The sequence below is a fragment of the Syngnathus acus genome, chromosome 5, assembly GCF_901709675.1.
Source record: "Syngnathus acus chromosome 5, fSynAcu1.2, whole genome shotgun sequence".
Taxonomy (NCBI): Eukaryota; Metazoa; Chordata; class Actinopteri; order Syngnathiformes; family Syngnathidae; genus Syngnathus; species Syngnathus acus.
Genome location: NC_051091.1, coordinates 14,541,944 through 14,567,066, shown reverse-complemented (window position 1 = coordinate 14,567,066; position 25,123 = coordinate 14,541,944).

Genomic DNA, 25,123 nt, shown 5'->3' with positions numbered 1-25,123 from the left:
TTTTATAAGCATTTTTTGTTTTATTGCTTAAATCGCATTTTCTCGACGAGCTGAGCACGTTTTCTGGATGGTGCCTCTCCCGTCACTCTGGTTAGGTTGGCATAGTAAAAAGTGCTCTTGGGGGCTTCAGAGTGCCAGTTTATCACTGCGCATGCAGAAATGACCACCTGCAACGTTTGGTTTATGTTTTATAAGCATTTTTAATTGTATTGCTTAGAGCGCATTTTCTCGACGAGCTGAGCACGTTTTCTAGTAAAAAGCGCTCTTGGGTGCTTCAGAGTGCCGAGTTTATCACTGCGCATGCAGAAATGACCACCTGCAACGTTTGGTTTATGTTTTATAAGCATTTTTTGTTTTATTGCTTAAATCGCATTTTCTCGACGAGCTGAGCACGTTTTCTGGATGGTGCCTCTCCCGTCACTCTGGTTAGGTTGGCATAGTAAAAAGTGCTCTTGGGGGCTTCAGAGTGCCCAGTTTATCACTGCGCATGCAGAAATGACCACCTGCAACGTTTGGTTTATGTTTTATAAGCATTTTTAGTTTTATTGCTTAAATCGCATTTTCTCGATGAGCTGAGCACGTTTTCTGGATGGTGCCTCTCCCGTCACTCTGGTTAGGTTGGCAAAGTAAAAAGCGCTCTTGGGTGCTTCAGAGTGCCGAGTTTATCACTGCCATGAAGAAATGACCACCTGCAACGTTTGGTTTATGTTTTATGAGCATTTTTAATTGTATTGCTTAGAGCGCATTTTCTCGACGAGCTGAGCACGTTTTCTAGTTAAAAGCGCTCTTGGGTGCTTCAGAGTGCCGAGTTTATCACTGCGCATGAAGAAATGACCACCTGCAACGTTTGGTTTATGTTTATAAGCATTTTTAATTGTATTGCTTAGAGTGCATTTTCTCGACGAGCTGAGCACGTTTTCTAGTAAAAAGCGCTCTTGGGTGCTTCAGAGTGCCGAGTGAGTGCGTGGTTTAGCGTCCGCCCCCGGTCCCTTATGGGACCCTATTTGGCCCGCGGACCGGCTGGCGGGAGCTCCGTGAAAGCCTGTCCGCCCTCCGAGCACTCCTGCCGGGCCTGAGTTAGAGACCGCGCCCGGTCACTTATGGGACCCTAAATGGCCCGCGGACCGGCTGGCGGTACCACCGTGAAAGCCTATCCGCCCTCCGAGCACCCTGCCGGTCGTGAGTTCGAGACCGCGCCCGGTCACTTATGGGACCCTAAATGGCCCGCGGACCGGCCGGCGGGACCTCCGTGAATGCCTATCCGCCCTCCGAGCACTCCTGCCGGGCCTGAGTTAGAGACCGCGCCCGGTCATGTATGGGACCCTGAATGGCCCGCGGACCGGCTGGCGGGACCTCCGTGAATGCCTATCCGCCCTCCGAGCACTGCTGCCGGGCCTGAGTTAGAGACCGCGCCCGGTCATGTATGGGACCCTGAATGGCCCGCGGACCGGCTGGCGGGACATCCGTGAATGCCTATCCGCCCTCCGAGCACTCCTGCCGGGCCTGAGTTAGAGACCGCGCCCGGTCATGTATGGGACCCTGAATGGCCCGCGGACCGGCTTGGCGGGACCTCCGTGAATGCCTATCCGCCCTCCGAGCACTGCCTGCCGGGCCGAGGTAGAGGACCGCGCCCGGTCCTGTATTGGGACCCTAAGATGGCCCGCGGACCGCGCTGGCGGGACCTCCGTGAATGCCGTATTCCGCCCCTCCGAGCCCTTCCTGCCGGGCCTGATTTAGAGACCGCGCCCGGTCAGTATGGGGACCCTAAATAGCCCGGGGACCGGCTGGCGGGACCTCCGTGAATGCCTATCCGCCCTCGAGCCACTCCTGCCGGGCCTGAGTTAGAGACCGCGCCCGGTCAGTTATGGGACCCTAAATGGCCCGCGTGACACCGGTGGCGGGACCTCCGTGAATGGCATATCCGCCCTACGAGCACTCCTGCCGGGCCGAGGTAGAGACCGCGCCCGGTCACGTATGGGACCCTTAATGGCCGCGGAACCGGCTGGCGGGACCTCCGTGAAAGCCTATCCGCCCTCCGAGCTCTCCTGCCTGGCGTGGAGTTAGCGTCCGCGCCCGGTCCCTTATGGAACCCTAATTGGCCCGCGGACCTGCTGGCGGGGCTTCCGTGAAAGCCTATCCGCCTTCCGAGCGCTCTTGCCGGGCGTGAGTTAGCGTCCGCGCCCGGTCGCCTCACGTCACTCTGGTTAAGTTGGCATAGTAAAAAGCGCTCTTGGGTCCTTCAGAGTGCGGAGTTTATCACTGCGCATGAAGAAATGACAACCTGCAACGTTTGGTTTATGTTTTATAAGCATTTTTAGTTTTATTGCTTAAATCGCATTTTCTCGACGAGCTGAGCACGTTTTCTGGATGGTGCCTCTCCCGTCACTCTGGTTAGGTTGGCAAAGTAAAAAGCGCTCTTGGGTGCTTCAGAGTGCCGAGTTTATCACTGCAGCAAGAAAGAAATGACCACCTGCAACGTTTGGTTTATGTTTTATGAGCATTTTTAATTGTATTGCTTAGAGCGCATTTTCTCGACGAGCTGAGCACGTATTTCTAGTAAAAGCGCTCTTGGGTGCTTCAGAGTGCCGGGTTTATCACTGCGCATGCAGAAATGACCACCTGCAACGTTTGGTTTATGTTTATAAGCATTTTTTGTTTTATTGCTTAAATCGCATTTTCTCGACGAGCTGAGCACGTTTTCTGGATGGTGCCTCTCCGTTCACTCTGGTTAGGTTGGCATAGTAAAAAGCTGCTCTTGGGGGCTTCAGAGTGCCCAGTTTATCACTGCGCATGCAGAAATGACCACCTGCAACGTTTTGTTTATGTTTTATAAGCATTTTAGTTTTATTGCTTAAATCGCATTTTCTCGACGAGCTGAGCACGTTTCTGGATGGTGCTCTCCCGTCACTCTGGTTAGGTTGGCAAAGTAAAAAGCGCTCTTGGGTGCTTCAGAGTGCCGAGTTTATCACTGCGCATGCAGAAAATGACCACCTGCAACGTTTGGTTTATGTTTTATAAGCATTTTTTAGTTTTATTGCTTAAATCGCATTTTCTCGACGAGCTGAGCACGTTTTCTGGATGGTGCCTCTCCCGTCACTCTGGTTAGGTTGGCAAAGTAAAAAGCGCTCTTGGGTGCTTCAGAGTGCCGAGTTTATCACTGCACATAAAGAAATGACCACCTGCAACGTTTGGTTTATGTTTTATGAGCATTTTTAATTGTATTGCTTAGAGCGCATTTTCTCGACGAGCTGAGCACTATTTCTAGTAAAAAGCGCTCTTGGGTGCTTCAGAGTGCCGGGTTTATCACTGCGCATGCAGAAATGACCACCTGCAACGTTTGGTTTATGTTTTATAAGCATTTTTTGTTTTATTGCTTAAATCGCATTTTCTCGACGAGCTGAGCACGTTTTCTGGATGGTGCCTCTCCCGTCACTCTGGTTAGGTTGGCATAGTAAAAAGCGCTCTTGGGGGCTTCAGAGTGCCCAGTTTATCACTGCGCATGCAGAAATGACCACCTGCAACGTTTGGTTTATGTTTTATAAGCATTTTTAGTTTTATTGCTTAAATCGCATTTTCTCGACGAGCTGAGCACGTTTTCTGGATGGTGCCTCTCCCGTCACTCTGGTTAGGTTGGCAAAGTAAAAAGCGCTCTTGGGTGCTTCAGAGTGCCGAGTTTATCACTGCACATAAAGAAATGACCACCTGCAACGTTTGGTTTATGTTTTATGAGCATTTTTAATTGTATTGCTTAGAGCGCATTTTCTCGACGAGCTGAGCACTATTTCTAGTAAAAAGCGCTCTTGGGTGCTTCAGAGTGCCGGGTTTATCACTGCGCATGCAGAAATGACCACCTGCAACGTTTGGTTTATGTTTTATAAGCATTTTTTGTTTTATTGCTTAAATCGCATTTTCTCGACGAGCTGAGCACGTTTTCTGGATGGTGCCTCTCCCGTCACTCTGGTTAGGTTGGCATAGTAAAAAGCGCTCTTGGGGGCTTCAGAGTGCCCAGTTTATCACTGCGCATGCAGAAATGACCACCTGCAACGTTTGGTTTATGTTTTATAAGCATTTTTAGTTTTATTGCTTAAATCGCATTTTCTCGACGAGCTGAGCACGTTTTCTGGATGGTGCCTCTCCCGTCACTCTGGTTAGGTTGGCAAAGTAAAAAGCGCTCTTGGGTGCTTCAGAGTGCCGAGTTTATCACTGCACATAAAGAAATGACCACCTGCAACGTTTGGTTTATGTTTTATGAGCATTTTTAATTGTATTGCTTAGAGCGCATTTTCTCGACGAGCTGAGCACTATTTCTAGTAAAAAGCGCTCTTGGGTGCTTCAGAGTGCCGGGTTTATCACTGCGCATGCAGAAATGACCACCTGCAACGTTTGGTTTATGTTTTATAAGCATTTTTTGTTTTATTGCTTAAATCGCATTTTCTCGACGAGCTGAGCACGTTTTCTGGATGGTGCCTCTCCCGTCACTCTGGTTAGGTTGGCATAGTAAAAAGCGCTCTTGGGGGCTTCAGAGTGCCCAGTTTATCACTGCGCATGAGAAATGACCACCTGCACGTTTGGTTATGTTTATAAGCATTTTAGTTTTATTGCTTAAATCGCAATTTTCTCGACGAGCTGAGCACGTTTTCTGGAATGTGCCTCCTCCGTCACTCTGGTTAGGTGGCCTAGTAATAAAGTGCTCTTTGGGGCTTCAGATTGCCGAGGTTGACACTCGCACATGCATGAACAGTGACCCACCTGCAACGTTTTGGTCTGAGTGTTTTATACGCATATGGTAATGCATTTGATGCTAAATCGCATTTGCTCGACGAGCTGACGCACCGTTTTCTTGATTGTGCCTCTCCCGTCATCTTGGTTAGGGTTGGCAAAGTTCCTGCCTTGCCTCCTCTGAGGATTGTGTAATTACACAGCGATGCTGACAGGTTATGCAGTTAGACTTAACTGCTGTCTGTCTCTATGTCGCTGTTTAAGCGTTCAAACACTGTGGCTATATTAACTAACTTCTATGGTTAACCTGATTTATATAATATCTAGTGTTTTTGTCATATATCTGTAACGTCATGTTTCTTTAGATCAGTGGTTCCCAAAGTGGGCGGTACCGCCCCCCTGGGGGCGGTGGAAAGATCTGGGGGGCGGTGAGGAAGAAAGGGGCGGTAGGGGGCGGTAGGGGGGCGGCAGTCGATTTGTACACAACACGCCGCTCTGGCCCAGTCAGATCCGACAGCATAGACTACAAAAGCAAAAGCTCAGGTTTGTAATTTCAAGCTTGTAATGTTCAGAATTTTATCTTATAATAAAAACCGCATTCTGGCGGTCAACATCATCTTGAGTTCAAGTCAACATGAAATTGGGGACTCGCCAGAACGCGCCGTGTTGTGTTGTGTTGAGCTGGTTAGGGCAGTGGTCCCCAACCACCGGGCCGCGGACCGGCACCGGACGAATTTTTTTTTTTATCGACGATCAATTAATTCAGGTCAAGACACTCGTCCCGGTCACGTGACATGTTTCCCCAGTCGAGCCCGCAAAGCTAATATGTGCAGTCACCTTGCTTCTTTCCAAGCAAAGAAACCGACTGAAAATTACTGACCGCGGGGATCTACGACTTCTTCTTAGTGAGTTCCAGCCTGATGTTGAGAAGCTTATGTCCCTGCACCAAGCACATCCATCCCATTAATATTACGTGTGAGACAATGAAGGTTACTGGTGGAATGTTTATTTACGATTCTATGTTGCTGAAACAGTTAAACTGCTAAAAAATAAATTGGTTTACTAAATACTAAATTGGGTTTTATTTGTGAAATACACATTTGTGTTTAACCTTTCTCTTTTCAAATTGCAGCAAACCAAATATCAAGAAAGAGGTGTTTGTTTCCATATGTGCCTTGGGGGGGGCGCTAGGAATTCACTGGGGAGCCAAAGGGGGCGCCAGCCTGCAAATGTTTGGGAACCACTGGTCTATTTGATTTACAGCAGATAAGAAAGGGTTTGTGTAAACCATCTGCATCTACATAGGTTTCAAAATCATAGTAGACTACATTTTTGCAAGGTGGTTGAGGTTTGATGGGCTGCATGTAGCACATGTGTGGGTTCAGTAAGGTATCATCACCTTGGTTTAAGATCTCATCACACCGGCATTTAACAGGGCAACGATGTTTAACACCGGTACCATCAGCTTTCACATAATATTGGAGACCGCATTGCAAGCACTTTTTGTATGAGGCGCAGTTGCTCACACGATTCGTCGTTCGAAACTCTTTATGTTTGGCAAAGCACTCCTCATTACGACAGGTTTTGTTACAATCGGGGCAGATAACCTGTTTAAATCGTCGTTGTTTACAACGAGGATCGAGACAAATGTTACAATGCCCCTCACAGTAGTGGAATCGCCAATTTTCATGACCTCTGTAGCAGTGTCTGCAAAAATATGCATGCCCCACGAACGGCTCTATCGCTTTCACGCCGTAGTAATGATTCTCGAGGTGTAAGACAAATAAAGTGTCTTCGTCTGTTTTAGGGTAATGTGTGTCGAAGAAAGTCATGGACCGGCTGTCTTCTTTTCGATACATTACAGTTATTTTCCGTCTGAGAACTTTTTCAAATTTATGCACGTCCCCCAGACTCACAGGTGTTTGACAATCCAAACCCACACTCTCATGTAAAAGTCGTGCTTGTCTTACGGCCTGTTTTGATGTTAGCGTGTCATTTAGCAGATAGGTTAGTGAGAGAGCAAAGCATAGACAGTTATCCTTGTTACGAGGTATGTGCAAGTGTCGTTTTTTCCGCTTCAAAATTTCTTTGTTGGTACTGTTCACCAGTCGACGACGCATTCCGCCACGTAATGGGGTGACTATTTAGACAATAAGCTCTAAATTCTCATCAGCCAGAAGCTCTACATTTGATTGAGCTAGACGTTCAAGCAAAGCCGTTACATTATCTCTGACACTGTTTATGTTGCTCTTTGTTGGTAAACGTGGGCCCTATCATTTCCAGCCACTATCTCAATTTGAATCACGTCACCTGGCTGTGTTCGTACATCAACCTCTCGCAAGACGTCATCTATTTTTTCTTCAATCTGGAGGTAAAAGGTTGCAAAATCATTGTTGTTTGTTTGGATGGATATTTAAATGCCGCCTTACTTCAATATTGTTGAAATGCGGTCTATTAACTACAACAGCACCGCCGCGCTGATCAGTTATTGCAGAAGCATTGTCACGATGGTGTTGCAATACAGGTGCGCTGTCATCATTAACATCTATCTCGTGATCGCTTATAACCGCGCAGTTAGATTGAAATGGCGGTGGCATGTTACCAGTTATTACAGAAGCATTGTCACGATGGTGTTGCAATACAGGTGCGCTGTCATCATTAACATCTATCTCATGATCGATAGGCTTAACGGTCGTTGGGTCAATCAGAGGCTGCGTATTTAGATTTTGGATCATGTTTAGCAGTTGAGCGGGAATATCAGGACTGCTACGCCCGCTGCTACCGTTAGCTTGGTTTTAATTCTGCTATCATGTTTAGCAATTGTGACGGGATCAGTGTAGGACTTTGTCTACCGTCATTCTGACTTTGACTGTTTAGCTCGTTTACGACAACTTGTAAGTGGGCCAGAATATCAGGACTGTCTGTGTCTCCCCCCTCTAACATGGCATTGTTCACAATGTTGATCAAATCTGATATTTGGCTTGTAGAAGCACTGTTTGACGGCAAATCTAGCTCAGGTGTATCACTTCTTTGGTCTGTTTCACAAGGTAACTGTAAATCTAATTCGCCAATGTTTGTTAAGAATCCGACTCTGCTGACGTAAGGTTAGCATGCTCCATTGTTTCTTTTTTGAAAATCACAATAGAAACAACACAGTGTAGTAAAAAAAAAAAATAATCGGACCTATCTTGATTCGGCCAAATCTGTCAGAATACGTATTATCTTAAAACATTCTTGTAACCGATTCTTGTAGATACAATTACCACTGCACTTTATAGGACGTCTTGTCTTGTGGTGATGACTCTCGCTTGTCGATTCAGACCCCTTGCTGTTTGAGTGACACGTCTTGTAGAAGGCTGCACGTCTGCTCTTCCTCGTTCTTCGAAACCGTCCGGTGTCACTACGTTTAACTGGAAGTAGATATTAAAAAAAAACAAAAAAAACAGTTAAATCGTTATAATACCATCAAAAAAACATTCAAATGATAACATAGAAAAAGAAAAAAAGAAGGAATACCTCTGACTTTGTTTATCGACTCTTGAGGAAGTTTAGCATCCTCGTAGACAGATAAAACCTCCGCTAATTCTTTATCTGTGGATGCTTCCTCTTCCGTCTCTATGCTCTTGACAACCCCCTGTCGGCCGGAGGGGGGTATGATTTGGGTGCTATCACGTGACTCTGATGACTCTGCCGTCTTTGATGCCTCAAAATGGCGTCCAGAGCTGTCCTTTAGAGTCGGGGCTTCAAAACCAGTTTGTATCAACGGGTCTTTTTGTCTAGTGGCCGCGGCCACAAGATCTGTCACATACATAAAAAATAAATCACCAACTAATAGCATTTATATTAACTAGCGCAAGTGAACGGTTGCCTTACCGTAGTCTGATTGCGTCAAATAAACGCCACTGTAGTCGTCATCGAATACTGCATGTACGTCAGCAAATACGGTTATATCTGCATGATATTACATACACATTACATCATGTTTTATATGATAATCTTAGTGTGTATTATATTATTATTATATATTATACCAGTATAAATAGTAGCATGACTTACCTTTAACCATCTCGAAACAACTCTTGACGCTCTCCAACTTTTTGACGCACTCCTCTGATCAGAGCTCATGTGCTGGCGTGTCTTCTCAAATACCCCCACCTTAAATATACCAGCAGTAGGTCCACCCCTCACCCCTTAAAAACACACCTGTACATGCCCCCCTCACCGTAACACCAAGATAACGCCCCCCGGCGGTATCATGGTGACAGTGCACCCCCCTACCGCATTTACAAAACAATAGACATACACCTGCATCTTTTACAACAACGTAGACACCTGCATCTTTTACATAACAACGAAGACACCTGCAGCATTTACATAACAACAAAGACACCTGCAACGCCCCCTGGCGGTATCATGGGGGTAGTGCATCCACCTGCCTCATTTGCATAACAATAAACATCAAAGTTAAGTGTATTGTTTATTTCTCTTCTAATGTGAAACAAAATAATGGATGACTGCTCCTCAGTGTACACTGTATATTTGAACTGGAGGTCACTTATTCTACAGGTGGGCGCATTAAGTATCCAGGGATCACTAGCGCCCCCTGTCGTAAGGCTGGAGATCTTTTCTATTGCCTCCTTTGGGTCTCGTTTGAAAGCCGTTTTGTTCATCTAAAGCAGTGGTTCCCAAACTTTTGCAGGCTGGCGCCCCCTTTGGCTCCCCAGTGAATTCCTAGCGCCCCCCCCAAGGCACATATGGAAACAAACACCTCTTTCTTGATATTTGGTTTGCTGCAATTTGAAAAGAGAAAGGTTAAACACAAATGTGTATTTCACAAATAAAACCCAATTTAGTAAACCAATTTATTTTTTCAGCAGTTTTAAACTGTTTCAGCAACATAGAATCGTAAATAAACATTCACCAGTAACCTTCATTGTCTCACACGTAATATTAATGGGATGGATGTGCTTGGTGCAGGGACATAAGCTTCTCAACATCAGGCTGGAACTCACTAAGAAGAAGTCGTAGATCCCCGCGGTCCAGTAATTTTTCAGTCGGTTTTCTTTGCTTGGAAGAAAGCAAGGTGACTGCACATATTAGCTTTGCGGGCTCGACTGGGGAAACATGTCACGTGACCGGGACGAGTGTCTTGACTGAATTAATTGATCGTCGATAAAAAACAAAATCGTCCGGTGCCGGTCCGCGGCCCGGGTGGTTGGGGACCACTGCCCTAACCAGCTCAACACAACACAACACGGCGCGTTCTGGCGAGTCCCCAATTTATGTTGACTTGAACTCAAGATGATGTTGACCCGCCAGAATGCGGTTTTTATTATAGATAAAATTCTGAACATTACAAGCTTGAAATTACAAACCTGAGCTTTTGCTTTTGTAGTCTATGCTGTCGGATCTGACTGGGCCAGAGCGGCGTGTTGTGTACAAATCGACTGCCGCCCCCTACCGCCCCCCTACCGCCCCTTTCTTCCTCACCGCCCCCCCAGATCTTTCCACCGCCCCCAGGGGGGCGGTACCGCCCACTTTGGGAACCACTGAAATAGACTAGCGAAACAATGGTTTGGTACAGACTGTGTTGACAAATTCCTCACATTTTTTTCGAAACCCCCGGTTTAAACAAACGACATTTGTTGCACATAATGCTAGAGGCTTTGATTCATACATCTTGATAAAGAGAATGCTTGAATTAGGTATCAAACTTGACATTCTGATGCAGGGGAGTAAGGTTCTATCATTTGTCGATTTAGACACAAAATCTCGTTATATAGACTCGTTGTCGTTCTTAACGATGCCGCTAAGTGCGTTGCCTAAGGCCTTGGGTCTTGTAGACAAATCAAAGGGTTGTTTCCCACATAAATTCAGCTCTTTAGAACATCTAAACTACGTGGGATGTCACCCTGACCCTACGTACTACGATGTCGAACGAATGTCACCCTCTCAACGTGCTAAGTTTGATGAATGGTACGACAAGAAGCTAACGGTGTGTCGATTTTGCTAAACAGGCGATAGCCTACTGTGAAAACGATGTTGATTTGCTAATGCAAGGATGTGAGAAATTCAGGAGCGAGTATTTTGAGGCCACGGAACAGACCCTTTCACGCCGTCACAATAGCCTCGGCGTGCATGAAAGTTTTTCGCACTAATTTCCTAACCCCTCAAACACTAGCCATTACGCCTTCAGACAACTACATGCGTCAGTACAAAGCTTTCTCACACGATTCTATTCAATACATGCAATGGATCATGCATAGTCAAAATATCTACATTAGACACGCATTGAACGGGGGCGAAGTTAAGATAGATAACTACACAGTAGACGGCTATTCTGAAATCGGGGGCATGAAAATAGTTTTTGAGTATTTTGGTTGCTATCACCACGGCTGCTCAGAAGTTTGACACCACCCAAAAGAAAATTCAGGAACTACAGCTTAAACAAGATGTGCACCTTGTAATTATGTGGGAGCACGAATGGTTGCAAATGAAAAAAATTGAACATAGAGGTTAAGGAATTCCTGAAAAAAAACAAAATTCCCTACACCGCTCAAGCCGAGGCAGGCTCTTTTCGGAGGTCGAACAAACACATTTGTTTTAAGATACACGGCAGAAGCTGACGAGAGGGTGTTGTACGTTGATGTCATATCATTATATCCTTTCATTAACAGTACAGGCATCTACCCTATTGGTCATCCGACGATTATCCACGGTGATTTTAAAGACCCAAGACTGTATTTCGGCTTCATAAGCGCTACCGTCAATCCGCCTCGTGGTTTGTATTTTCCTGTTTTACCTTTCAAAACAGCTAAAGGTAAACTCGTCTTCACGCTCTGTCGTACTTGCGCCGAGCATAACAATCAACAGACAGCCTGTACACATAATGATGAGCAAAGATCGTTAACAGGTGTTTGGACAACCCCTGTATTTGTTAAGGCACTTGATCTTGGCTACACTGTTGCAGATATTACAGAAGTATGGCATTACACAAGAGCGAGCGACACAATTTTCCGTGATTACATGCGAGCATTTCTGAAAGGTAAACAAGAATCTTCAGGCTATCCAGCGCATGCGGTCAATCAGGCTGATAGAGAAAATTACATACAGAGCTACGCGATTCATCAGGGTATCCAACTAGACCCTTCTAAAATCGCTGTAAACCCTGGAAAACGGCAAGTTTCAAAACTCTGTTTAAATAACCTGTGGGGAAAACTAGCCCAGCGTGAGAACATGACAAACACAAAGATTGTGACAAAATCTGAGGAATTTTTTGAACTTCTGTTTTCGGGTCTGTACGATGTGAAATTCTTCCACTTTATCAGCAAAAAGCTTCGATTGTACAGTATTGTTTCAACATAAACAATGAGATACCGCCTCAAAACATCAAACGTGGCGGCTGCGTGTTTCACAACCGCATATGCACATCTAAAATGTACAGCTATTTAGAAATTTTACAGACGCGCGTTCTTTACACCGACACAGACAGTCTCGTGTACACGGTGAAACCTGGCGAAAGTGCCCTCCCGCTAGGGGATTATCTGGGCGATTTGACAGATGAGCTTTCGAATGACAGCATTTCAGAATTTGTCTCAGCAGGGCCTAAAACATACGCTTACAGGACAAGAGCGACCGGCCTCACAGTCATGAAGGTGAAAGGGATCACGCAGACTCACGAAAGCGGTCAGAGTATCAATCTTGATAGCATGCTCAACATGGTTCAGGGGTACATCGACACAGCAGGTGCAATCTCAGATGTGCTTTACGCACCCCAACATGGCATTGTTCGCGATAAGAGAGGGTTTCATCTCAGAAACACATCATTTTCCAAAAGGCTTCGTGTGGTTTACGACAAAAGAAGATTGCTCGTTCAAGGTCGCACTGAACCATTTGGTTATTGATCTCTCTCCATACATACAGATGTGTGTGGAAAATGGCTTTTAACCAGATTGAATTTGACCCCAGATTAGAACTTCCTTTTTCCTCCATAATAGCTGGGCCGTCAGGTTGTGGTAAAACATTCTTTGTCAGAACCGTTTTAGAAAATCCTGAACATGTTATGAGAAAAAAAACCTGATAATATTGTCTGGGTTTATACTTCATACCAACCAATGTACGATGAGCTCAAAAACATGAATAAAGACATCGTTTTCATCAAGGGGCTGCCTGAATCTTTTGATGACGAGAAGCTGTTCCCGCCGCAGCAGCACCACCTACTGGTTCTGGACGACATCATCTTCCAAGCTTCGGATAATCCGGAAGTGGTCCGAATATTCACACAATATAGACATCATAAAAATTTAAGCGTTATAATGCTAACACAGAATGTATTCCATCAAGGGAAATTCAGCCGTACTATTAGTTTAAACAGTAATTATTTGATTCTGTTCAAAACCCCCCGTGATAAATTGCAAGTGAATGTTTTAGCGAATCAGATCTGTCCCAGCAACCGGAAGTTGTTTTTTGGAATCTTTCGAGGATGCTACGAAAGAGCCGCACGGGTATTTACTGACAGATCTGACGCCTTCATGCCCAGAACAATATAGACTACGTACAGGTGTACTACATAGCCAGTGGCCTGTAGTTTATATACCCAAACAATAAAACGATGACAAAGCTTTTAAAAACAAATGCGTCGTTACTCAAGTCTTTGTTTACATCCAAGCCGGCCAAACGTAAGCATTTATTCTCAGAGGTCCGAATAGTTTAGTGAGAGCATTGTGTGAGATTGCTCTGAATCTTTTAAAAGGACATCTACCCTTAAAATCAAAACTCTATAAAAAACTAAAAAAGCAGAAGAAAAATATCCGCTTTCTGGCAGATAAGAAAAATACTCTGAAGAAGAAAAGAGCTGTGTTAGTTCAGAAAGGTGGTTTCATATTGCCTTTATTAGCGGCATTCGCACCTGTTCTGGGGAGTGTTATTAGTGGCTTTATGAACAAATAATAAAATGAGTTTGAAAACGGCGCAGAAAATGTTCCTGATCTCCCCTTACCAGCTCGAGAGGCTCCATAAGCCAGCCCCCACCATTCGTGACAGAGCTGAGTATTCTTTGGATGAGGAGATGAAACAGGTTTTGGATAATAACAATTTAAATCAATATGAAAAGATCAAAATTTATCAAACCCTGATGCAGCGTTATTTGGGGTTGATCAAACAAAAAGATTCTGAGCAGATTCCTATTACGATTCGTAATGAAGAGACGGGCGTTGAAGAGGAAAGGAAAACGGCTCAAAAAGTGCCAGATGAAGATTGGGCTGATATTCTGGATACGATTGGTCCACGTTATCGCCGCAACGCCTCCTATGTGCTGAAAAAATTATCGGCGGAAGATGTAAGATGGACGCCGCTAAGCGAATTTATTTTTAGAGGGAAAACTGTCAGGGGCTCGCACATGAGCGATTTGATAAAACATTTAATTGTAACCGGTAAGAAACTAGCCGCTCAACCGGCTGGCTGGACAGAATTTCTGCGTACATTAGCACAGCTAAATCTACCTGAATCAACCATTTCCAACCCCTCTGCTCGTGCTGATTTCAAACGTTTGAAATACGCTAGGGATGAAGATGATGATGATGATGATGTTTCTCATGCAAAATATGTAAGCGTAAAAAAAAGGAAAAACAGATCGCCAGTAGTAAAATGGGTTAGTTATTAAAAATGTTAGATACGTTAATGTTGTTACTGAAAAAAAAAAAAACCAAATGACTCTGTAACTCTCTTTAACAATGTTTATTGAATAAAAGAGATTTTATAAAACATTAACACGGTTTCAGACAATGACATTCTTTAAATTTATGTAATGAACAAGATATTTGACCGCCGCGCATCCTATCCGGTCTCCGACATTTCTTGACAAAATCGGTAACCATAGCGTCGTTATTCAGAGGATCGGAACTATAATGCGTCATCACCTCACTGTAGCTCAGCCCCCACCCTCGTTGCGACAAGTAGTAGACGCAATGTTGACCACAGGTGTCATTCAATTCGTGTTGCAGTTGCCCGTTATGATATTCCATACGCTTAGAATGCTTCTTCAGAAATCTGTATATACTTGACGGGTAATAAGGACTGTCCGGCGGCAGACCAAAAGGATCAAAGAATGTGGCCAAACCATCAGATTCTAAAGTCAAAGCGAGCCAGTGCTCCCCGGGGAGATGTCGAGGATGTGTATTGACAATATAATGTCTGGGGGGCTTGTCTTTGACGTCAGCTAACTCGTCTGATGCTAAAACACCTCCAAACAGCGCCCTTTGCGTCCGAGTCATAATCAAATCCAATTCACGGCCGTTCATAGTGTCAATAATAGTCCATCAATACTTCCCTCTTGGCATTAATCTCAATAAGGGAATCATAGACCGCGTAAACGATAAGCGTGGCTGTATGTGGGAGGGGCGTACGGAATCGCAAATCTAATCTTAAAACACCATTATTCACGGGCGACAAAGCACCGGAATCATCTACTTCAGTGGTCCCCAACCTTTTTTGCGCCACGGACCGGTTACATGTCAGAAATATTTTCGCGGACCGGCATTTATATAAATAAATAATACATTTATATAAATAAATAAATAATACATTTATAATAAATATATAAATACGATGAAATAAAATGATACGACTGACATAAAAACAAGTACAAATGACAAAAATAAAACTCACCATTACGTTGAATTAGTGGGAGCACTGAGTTTGTTTCTCAGAAACGAGCCGGTCCCATCTAGACGTAATCGGAGACAATGACACCCGAAGTGATTAAGGTTTGTCTTTTATTGCAGGATGCTTGGTCTCCATGTGTTGAAGCAGTTTTGAATGCTTCATTGCCTGGTTAGTTAGCCTGTCGCCACATATTAGCTTTGCGGGCTCGACTGGGGAAACATGTCACGTGACCGGGACGAGTGTCTTGACCTGAATTAATTGATCGTCGATAAAAAAAAAAAAAAAAATCTGTGCGGCTTGGCAGCCCGGTACCAAGTGACCCACGGACCGGTACCGGTCCGCGGCCCGGTGGTTGGGGACCACTGATCTACTTGACTTAAATTGAAGACAAAAAGTGAATAGCCTTGACTAAAATCTTGTTGATCGATACAGAGCGGTAAATCTTTTAAAAAACGACCCGTAGCTGTGTATAGATTATGAAATTCACGTGTATATAATCCAGCTTCGAAATTGGGTTGAAAAGCTTTAGCTGGTATCTGGCGACCTTCGTGGCTAAGCGCCAAATACTCAATGTTATGATGTAAAAAATTAAAAGGGTTTAAATCTCGTCGTCCCATAAAACTGTTATGATTCACCATAGCTAGTACAATTTGTTTAGGAATATGTCCGAGGAAGAGGTTATCTTGGTGACAAATCCATGAGTTTTGAGGGATAGAAAAAGTCTTTATATTGACTCTACTTAGTGGGTACAAGGCGTTACCTTTATGTAAAGCGGCTTCATGACCAATAGAGACAGCCGGGGAGACTGAAACTTTTTTCACGTAAAGTGAAGCTCCTAATATCTTGAGACACGAGTCGCTGTCTGGAGGCAAAAATCGTCCGGAGCTCTAGTTAACTTTAGCCGTAGATCCACATTATTCAATAGATGGCGTTCGGAAAAGAAAATATCTCCGTGTAGCGGTCCTGTGACGTGGAACTCACGTGATCCTCCCATCAGCTGTGCACGGCGGGCCAGGCCTTCGTTGACAGCCGGACCATCAAAAACAATAGAGTCCATGCGCCCCCTAGTGTCCTTAGCAAACATTCCTGCTGTGAACTGGGATTCCAAAGAATCGTTTGAAAAGTTTAACAATAACTCAATGATGGATCTATATGCATGCGTTGCACTAGACTGTGATATTAATCTTCCCCCCATTGAGATATCTAATTGACTAAAAATTGTGTTTATCGGGAAATTCACAATCCCGACTTGTTCTTGCGGCGGTAAATTAGTACCATCTCGACGCGTTATTTTTAAACGCAGGTGCAGTAGAGTGTCAGATAAATCTAAATATTTTGAACCATCCCCGGGTATAAAGAATTCGATTGGCCCCTGGTCCACAATGGCCGACAACGGTTGAAATTCGACATAAGAACTGTCTTCGATAGAAAGTTGTGTTAACGGTCAAGAAAACAAATCGAGACTTGATAATACACACTCTTGCGATTTAAAATGTAGAAGGGCCATTTTTAAGAGAAGATATCTGCCTTCCGTCTCCTTCGTCTTTTCTTAACTGATCTGAGATCGGCAGAGCGTTTTTTTCTTTTAACAGTCTTTTTTCTCCGCCCACCAGGATGCAACCCCCGGCGTGCTAAAACTGCAAGTCCGGAACCTTCTTGAGTTGTAGTTGTTTTACGTTGAATTCTTTCTATGACACGCCCGGCTACATCCGTTGCTATGTTTTTAGCAGCGGATTGAAGGTGTGGCTTCGCCAGGTTAAAGCCGCTTTTGAACATAGGCATCACGAAACGGAAGAGTTTTGCAAAAATAGACCCTAGGCCACGCCCATATTGAACGGGGCTCCCCTGAAACCCCTGAAACGCTCCTCCCACTTGCGTTTCGTAATAATCGACAAATCTATACATATCGGGATGTGTGGATGATGTCATCATTGTTTTTATTATCTCGATCTAAAATGCAAAATGAGGATAACTTTCCCGTATTCAAATTCCACAGGGGTGTTCTGGTCTGTTCGGAGACAAACTGTAATGGTCTCGATATGACTTCTGCACACGTTTAAATAGTACACAGGATTAAAGGTCTTATTTATAACATCTCCGTATTTTCCCATAACGGGGAGAGTGCGAAGCATCGGCGCGTAAGCGTCACCTATAGTTTGATGTTGAACAATATCTGTATAAACGAATACAAAATATAAACCGGCTCTTTTATCAGCCGGATGTTGTCCATAGACGCCTTCCGGTCGGAGCTGGAGCCAATGTTCCGGGTTCATTCCAACAATATACGCTAGGGGGCTCTTGAACATAATTCTCAAACCTTCTTCGCCTGTAAACAGATATCTGCGCATATGTTGGTCAAATTGAATGTCAATCTTTCTCGTACTGGTTTTAGTTAATAGAGTTCGGATTTCAGAAGCTAACGACTCATGATCGTTGTAAACGCCTCCTCGAATTTTCAGCGTTTGTTGAACCTCGCCCTGTAAAGACACATCTCGAGACGTATGTTTGAGGTAAAAATTCCGAACACCTTCTCGATTTTTCAGCATATGCCTAATTTCCGAATCATCTTGTAAAGAGCCATCGAGAGAGTTTTGAGGTTTCAGATGTTTGAAGTAGAAGTCCCGTTTTTTCTCAGGAACGTCAGAAATTGAGTTGATGTATGAAATTTCACATAATCCGACCTCCCATGAGCCTTTTAAATCGATATGTTATATGCTAATTACACTTTAAATTCTGAAAGCGTGTTCTCAGGAAAGATGTGCATGCTAGCATTTGAGGCTAGTGTTACGTAGAATTCTCTGTGGACATCACCCATCTTGAAATTTCACAGAATGACCATCCTGTCGAGTTTTAAATGTCTTTTACGCTATATGCGGGGACCCAGCTGTCAAATTTGGTTGGCCAGCCAACCCAGTTTACGAGTAACTCCCGTTTGCCTGACACGATGCGTGATTTAAGAATTTTCTGTATACGGAAAATCTTGTTTTTTTTTATTTTTACTTTTTGTAATTCCGCTTCGTAAAAGCTGCCTTCTATAGAAACACCGTCTAAATCCGATATTTTGTAGACAGGCGGTATGCGGTGGAGACGTTGTGTTATCCTGAATATTTCGTCCGTAAAACTCTGCAAGTAACCCTTTTCGAAGATACCTCTCAATTTGGAGAGCCGGATCGTATCGCCTGGAGCGAAGCGGAACTTGATTCCCCGACGGAAGGGATTGTTTGCGTACAGGTTGGTGAAAACAATGTCTCTATTATCCACGTTTACGGCATTAGGTGTCATTTTTATACTAGTATGGAAACTGTCATTATAGCTGATAATAAAATCCTGAATTACATCGACATATCGTTGTGTGTTTTTGGCGGTAAAATATCTCCACATTCGTGATTTCAACGTTCTGTGAAAGCGTTCAACCGTTTGCGCCTTTGTGTCAGAAGACGTTGCAAAATGTATAATATTATGCTGTCTCATTAATTTCTGGAAATGTTTGTTAAAAAATTCTTTCCCTTTATCTGTCTGGAGTCGTAAGGGTACCCCGCTAACTGCTAAGATATCTTCAAAGGCCCGGGTCACATGCGAAGCTGATTTGGTCTTCAGAACCCGTACAAAAGCTCGTTTCGAAAACACATCAATTGTGGTCAGTAAATACTTATATCCGTCATTGTAGCGTGCTAGTGATTGCATATCACATAAATCTGCTTGAAATTGTCTCATAGGACCTCGAACAAAAACTTTATTTCTAGGAAAGGTTATTCTGGCTGGTTTGTGTAAAGTATAAGTATCTTGGTCTGCTAGAAACGCTTTCACTTTTTTAATATTAGTGTTTTTACAGTTAACAGTAGCCCCTTTGTGTAAACGTGCCTCCCCTCCGTAACTAGCTGGGTTATTAGCTTTATAATAGAGTTTTTGAAGACATCTGTCACCCCCCATTGTTAGATACGGATTGACGCGTAACAAAATGTGTCACAGCTAATAAAGCATACAAGTATGAGATTTTTTAATAGAATAAACACAGAAAATCACTTTGCTGGTCACAGCTAATAAAGCATACAAGTATGAGATTTTTTAAATAGAATAAACACAGAAAACAATCTCTTTGCTGGTCACATTAGTTTATTACAAAAAAAATTCAGATAATTTTAAAAAAACATTTACTAGTGAGTAAAAAAAAGTAGGAAGCACACAGCAATAAAAAATAAAAAAAGTAAGAAAAAGTTTTTCTACAGCTTCTAAGGTTCAGCATAACGCATGTATGAAAATAACATAGACGGTAGTATTTTGGCTTCAATTAGGGTTTCAAGTCTCCTTAACCATGTAGTTATATCATCTAGCAAATAGTATTTAATATAGTCTAAAAACAATGCTAGATCAGCAGCCAGTTGGACCCATGTTTTCCTCACAACATTTCCCATTGTGTTTTTCCAAAGGTTCTGAATAATAGCCCGACTTCACTCTTACTCAGCACCACAATGTCACTAAATTCTTGTTTTATACACCGGAGCCGAGCAAAGATCTTGCGTTCATGGGCGAGATCGTGTAAAATGGACGCAGCGGTGTTGCGTATGCTTTTAAGAGGAGCAGCTGTCCTAAAATAAAAGAGCATGGTCGATAACGTGTGTAGAAAGTTAGCATTGCATAGCTCAGCCGTCACTGTTTCATAATTTGCATAAAAATAAAAGCAGCGATCCTCTATAAACAAGCATGTATGATGTAGCTGGCTGAGATCATCGAGTACACATCCGTCACACATTGTTTTTGCATGTTCTATTAAGGCATCGTACAAAAGGTAAGCCACCATTAGTTTGACACGTGTGTAATCCTCCACTATCAACCATGAAAGTGGTTCTACATTCATCATGTATAAATCCTTGGGAATGTCGATTTTCACAGGTGATGATGTCATCGTTTGCATCGGCATGTTATCCCCAGAGGGGAGGCGAGGGTAGTCTTCCGCATCTGTGTCGCCCGTCAACGTCGTGAGATCGATGTAGGGCTCCGAATCATCAACCACTATGGCTGATGCCTCGGGAGCGACATCATCGTAGGATAAGCATGGCAAGTCCGCATCTGTATCATCCATCAGCGTCGGAAGATCGATGTAGGTCTCCGAACCATCAACCTCTCTAGCTAATGCCTCAGGATCGATGATGTGGAGGGCTTCATCGTAGGTCAAGCATGGCAAGTCGAAACCTCTTTCAGGATAGCTCACGCACGTGTCGTCGAACAGGTGTCTGGCTGGATATGAAGACCATTGATCACGTTGCTCCACCCCGTTTGCTAAGCGGGTCTCGTCCCCCTCTGAACCAGCAAGTGGCGTTGGCCAACTCTCTACCAGCTCGAAGGTTGGTGATGGCGCTCTAGTTTCCTCACTCTCTGAACCAACAGGTGGCGTTAGCTCGATGGTAGATGGGTTTCCGAAGATGCTCTCGAATCTCTGTCTGGAGCTGGGCGACGGTTGTGGAGATGTGATGAACGCCATGTCGGCCTGATTTGTCTCTGCGGCAGAATTGTTGGGGCTGGACCACACGTCCGCTGTCTGTGATGCGGCTCCATACGGCATGAGGAACTCAAAGATCTTTGATGGCGTTTGCACAGCCATGTTTGCTTGTGGAGATGTGATGAAAGTCGTGTCTACCTTGTTTGTCTCACCGGCAGATTTCTCGGGACTTGACCATAGTGTTATCGTCCCATTTGGCGTCGTCTGCATCCCCCTTGAGATTTTTCCCCCTGGTCCGGTCTCCATAGTTGCAAAACCTGGTAAAAGTCGTCTGGCAGATCTTTTTTGAGCCATGTTTTTGTTGATCTCTCTCGTGACTTCAGGTATGAGGGGCCGTGTGTTAGAAGCTGCCTCCTCTTATACAGAGATGTCCTAATGATTACAACCCCCTCCCCTAAATGCTAATGGTTACACCCTCCTCCCCAGTTTCTGTGGCAGTCGTAAAAAAAAAAAAAAAAAAAAAAAGAGGGTGTGCGTGTGTTTTTAGTGAGGCTAATCTAAAGTCAATTTACGTTTCGCTCCAATGGTGTTTATCCAGACACGGCTATCAACAAAAAGTTTTGTAATACTGTCACCAAATGCCTGCAGTCTTTCAAGCCACTCTGCTAGTGGTACGTTGATTATTGTCTGGAAAACCCCACATTCACTATTAAACACTTCTAGCGTCAGATACAGTAGATCGATTAGCTCTCCATCTTCTGCTCCATCAGTAGTTTGAGGAGAAACTTTAAGCCGTAGAAAACATTCCCCGCTAACCGTAATTCTTGAAACCCAGGTTATGTTCAGCTCGCCTTGGATTCATCTAGAAATTCAGTCAAAACCTGGGGTAGGAGTTGGTTTATCACACCCCAGTCATTTGAATTCAACAAACCATACGTGCTGGTAGGGTCAGAGTCGTTGTTTGGTCCAGATATTTCTCGGTTTTTCATGAAGAAAAAAAGCTCCCCGATTTCATAAAAAAATCTAAATCCCCAGAGTGTCTCCGTTGTCAGGTCCCAGTTCTGCTCAAGTTTTTCTGTAGGAGGCTGCTGCATACGCTTTAGGTACAAATGTTTTTTTTTAGGAGCGTCCAACAAACCGCCTAAACGGGTAAAATGAATACTAATAGGTGTTTCGGCTATCATGATTTAAGCTTCAAGTTTACAGTTTAACACCGGCGGTTTAGCTTAGCTTTTAAGCTCGTCGCTCAATACACCCCACCTTAAATATACCAGCAGTAGGTCCACCCCCTTTCCTTAAAACCACACCTTTGTCACGTGTTTTACTCAGGACATGTTAGACTACTTCCCTAAAACTATCTAAACAAAATGTAGCATACAAAATTTACTGAAATATAAGGCTTTCAGAGGCCTTCGACTGTCTTCCCCCCCTCTTGCCCCTGACCTCTCCTAAAAAAAAACAGACATGCTTGTTGGCGCAGAGTCGTTGTCTTTGTGAAACTCAAATCTTTGGATACTAATCTTGCTCTTCTTGTCCTGACCGCTTCTAAAAACCAACACCTGTGCGAATGCTTCAACTCTGATTGTAATTCTAATCTGCAGTTTCAGTCGTTGTTTTGTGAATGCTTCTTCAGAAATCTTTGGATACTAATCTTGCTCTTCTTGTCCTGACCGCTTCTAAAAAAAAAAAAAAAAAAAAACACCTGTGCTAATGCTTCAGCTCTGATTACAATTCTAATCTTCAGTTTCAGAGTCGTTGTTTTGTGAATGCTTCTTCAGAAATCTTTGGATACTAATCTTGCTCTTCTTGTCCTGACCGCTTCTAAAAAAAAAAATAAAATAAAAAAAAAATAAAAAAACACCTGTGCTAATGCTTCAGCTCTGATTACAATTCTAATCTTCAGACATTTTGTCTTGACCTTTCTCTCTAAAAAAACTACACTTGGATATGTTTCAACATAACACCTTTATTGCAATTCTAATCTTCAACATGTTCTAACATAACACCTCTATTACAATTCTAATCTCTCTCTCTCTCTCTCTCTCTCTCTCTCTCTCTCTCTCTCTCTCTCTCTCTCTAAAAAAACGACAACGCTCCCTCTGGCATATTTACGTAGGGTCAACTCTGACTGTAATTGTAATCTTCAGACATGTTCCAACATGTTTCAACACTGATTGTAATTCTAATCTTCAAACATGCCCCAACATAGCACCTTTGACTGTAATTCTAATCTTCAGTCTCTCAAAAAAAAAAAAAAAAAAACTGGACACGCCCCCCTCACCAAAGCACCTTACAACGCCCCCTGGCGTTATCTTGGTGACATTGCACCCCTACATCATTTGCAAAAAAAAAAAAAACAACACCTGGACACGCCCCCTCACCAAAGCACCTTGCAGCGCCCCCTAGCGTTATCTTGGTGACATTGCACCCCCTACGTCATTTGCAAAAAAAAAGAAAAAAAAAAACAAAAAACACCTGGACACGCCCCCTCACCAAAGCACCTTACAGCGCCCCCTGGCGTTATCTTGGTGACATTGCACCCCCTACGTCATTTGCAAAAAAAAAAAAAAAAAAAAAAAATTTATACTGGTATAATAATAATAATAATAATAATAATAATACACTAAGATTATCATATAAAATCTTCTCAAATACCCCCACCTTAAATATACCAGCAGTAGGTCCACCCCTCACCCCTTAAAAACACACCTGTACATGCCCCCCTCACCGTAACACCAAGATAACGCCCCCTGGCGGTATCATGGTGACAGTGCACCCCCCTACCGCATTTACAAAACAATAGACATACACCTGCATCTTTTACATAACAACGTAGACACCTGCATCTTTTACATAACAACGAAGACACCTGCAGCATTTACATAACAACGAAGACACCTGCAACGCCCCCTGGCGGTATCATGGGGGTAGTGCATCCACCTGCCTCATTTGCATAACAATAGACATCAAAGTTAAGTGTATTGTTTATTTCTCACATTCGTTTTTACATCACATTCGTTTTTCACATTCGTTTTTACATCACATTCGTTTTTCTTTTACGTTTTTACATCACATTCGTTTTTCACATTCGTTTTTACATCACATTCGTTCGTTTTTACATCACATTCGTTTTTCACATTCGTTTTTACATCACATTCGTTTTTCTTTTACGTTTTTACATCACATTCGTTTTTCACATTCGTTTTTACATCACATTCGTTTTTCTTTTACGTTTTTACATTTCGTTTTACAATGGAGTACTATGTACATATCCAAACTCAAACGATTTTCAACTTTTCGGTCGAAGCAGGAGGTCATCAGTAAAGGAAGACAAACTCCGGAGTCAAAAGGTTTGATTTGGACAACGGGACTTTGGACCATGTCGTTTCAAACGGAGTGGTACGCACCATCAAAAACAAGTTTTTGATTCCATGTGTTTATTGAGTATTTTGTGTGAAGACTGCTGATATGGGATTTTGTGTAATGTTCATATTGTTACTCAGCCAGCCTTTGTGGGTCTGATGGACCCGTTGCATTTTGTGGCTTTTAATGCCTCACAATCAAACACTTTTATATTAAAGTATCGAACAGATGTTTACCTTATCTCAATTACAAGCAGTATAAACAATATATATGGACTTGAGTGGAAATTTGGACCTGAAAACTCCAGCAAGGATGAGAACTCCAAAGTAAGCATGTAATTAATTGGGTTTGGTTCATTTCCTTCCACCTCTCTCCAAAAACATGTCTTTCTCCTAAATTAGTGCAGTCAGGAATAGTTTCCTGGATGGAATCTGGGATGAAAAGCTCAAAAGAAGACTTAATGTCCTGTGTGTGAATAACTGCCATCCGTGTTGGCCCTGGTTGCATCCTTATCACATTGACAGCCATGCGGGGTGGCTCTTTTCTTGGGCAAGCAGACCATTCAATTTCAGAATTTTTTGACATCCATATTTCCTCACTTGCTCCATGCTGATTGTCTTGTTCTGGGCCTGGGGCTGGCTGCTGACTGCTTGGTCCTTGGGCTGGCTGCTGACAGCCTGATCCTGTGGCTCGTGTTTGTTTTGGAACTGGCTGATGCTCAATCTCATCATCTTCTTCTGAGTCACTGTCAGACTGAATTTTCAGAAATGTGATCCTCAAAATCTGAAACCTCTTCTTCTGAATCCTCTCCCTCTATATCATAATCAAAAACTTCACTCTCTTCCAAAATCAATTTCAGGGCCCTCTGCGCAGAGTACCTTTTAGCCATATTGATCAAATGTGATAAGAAACCACACTGGCAAAGTTATAATTATTGTGTCT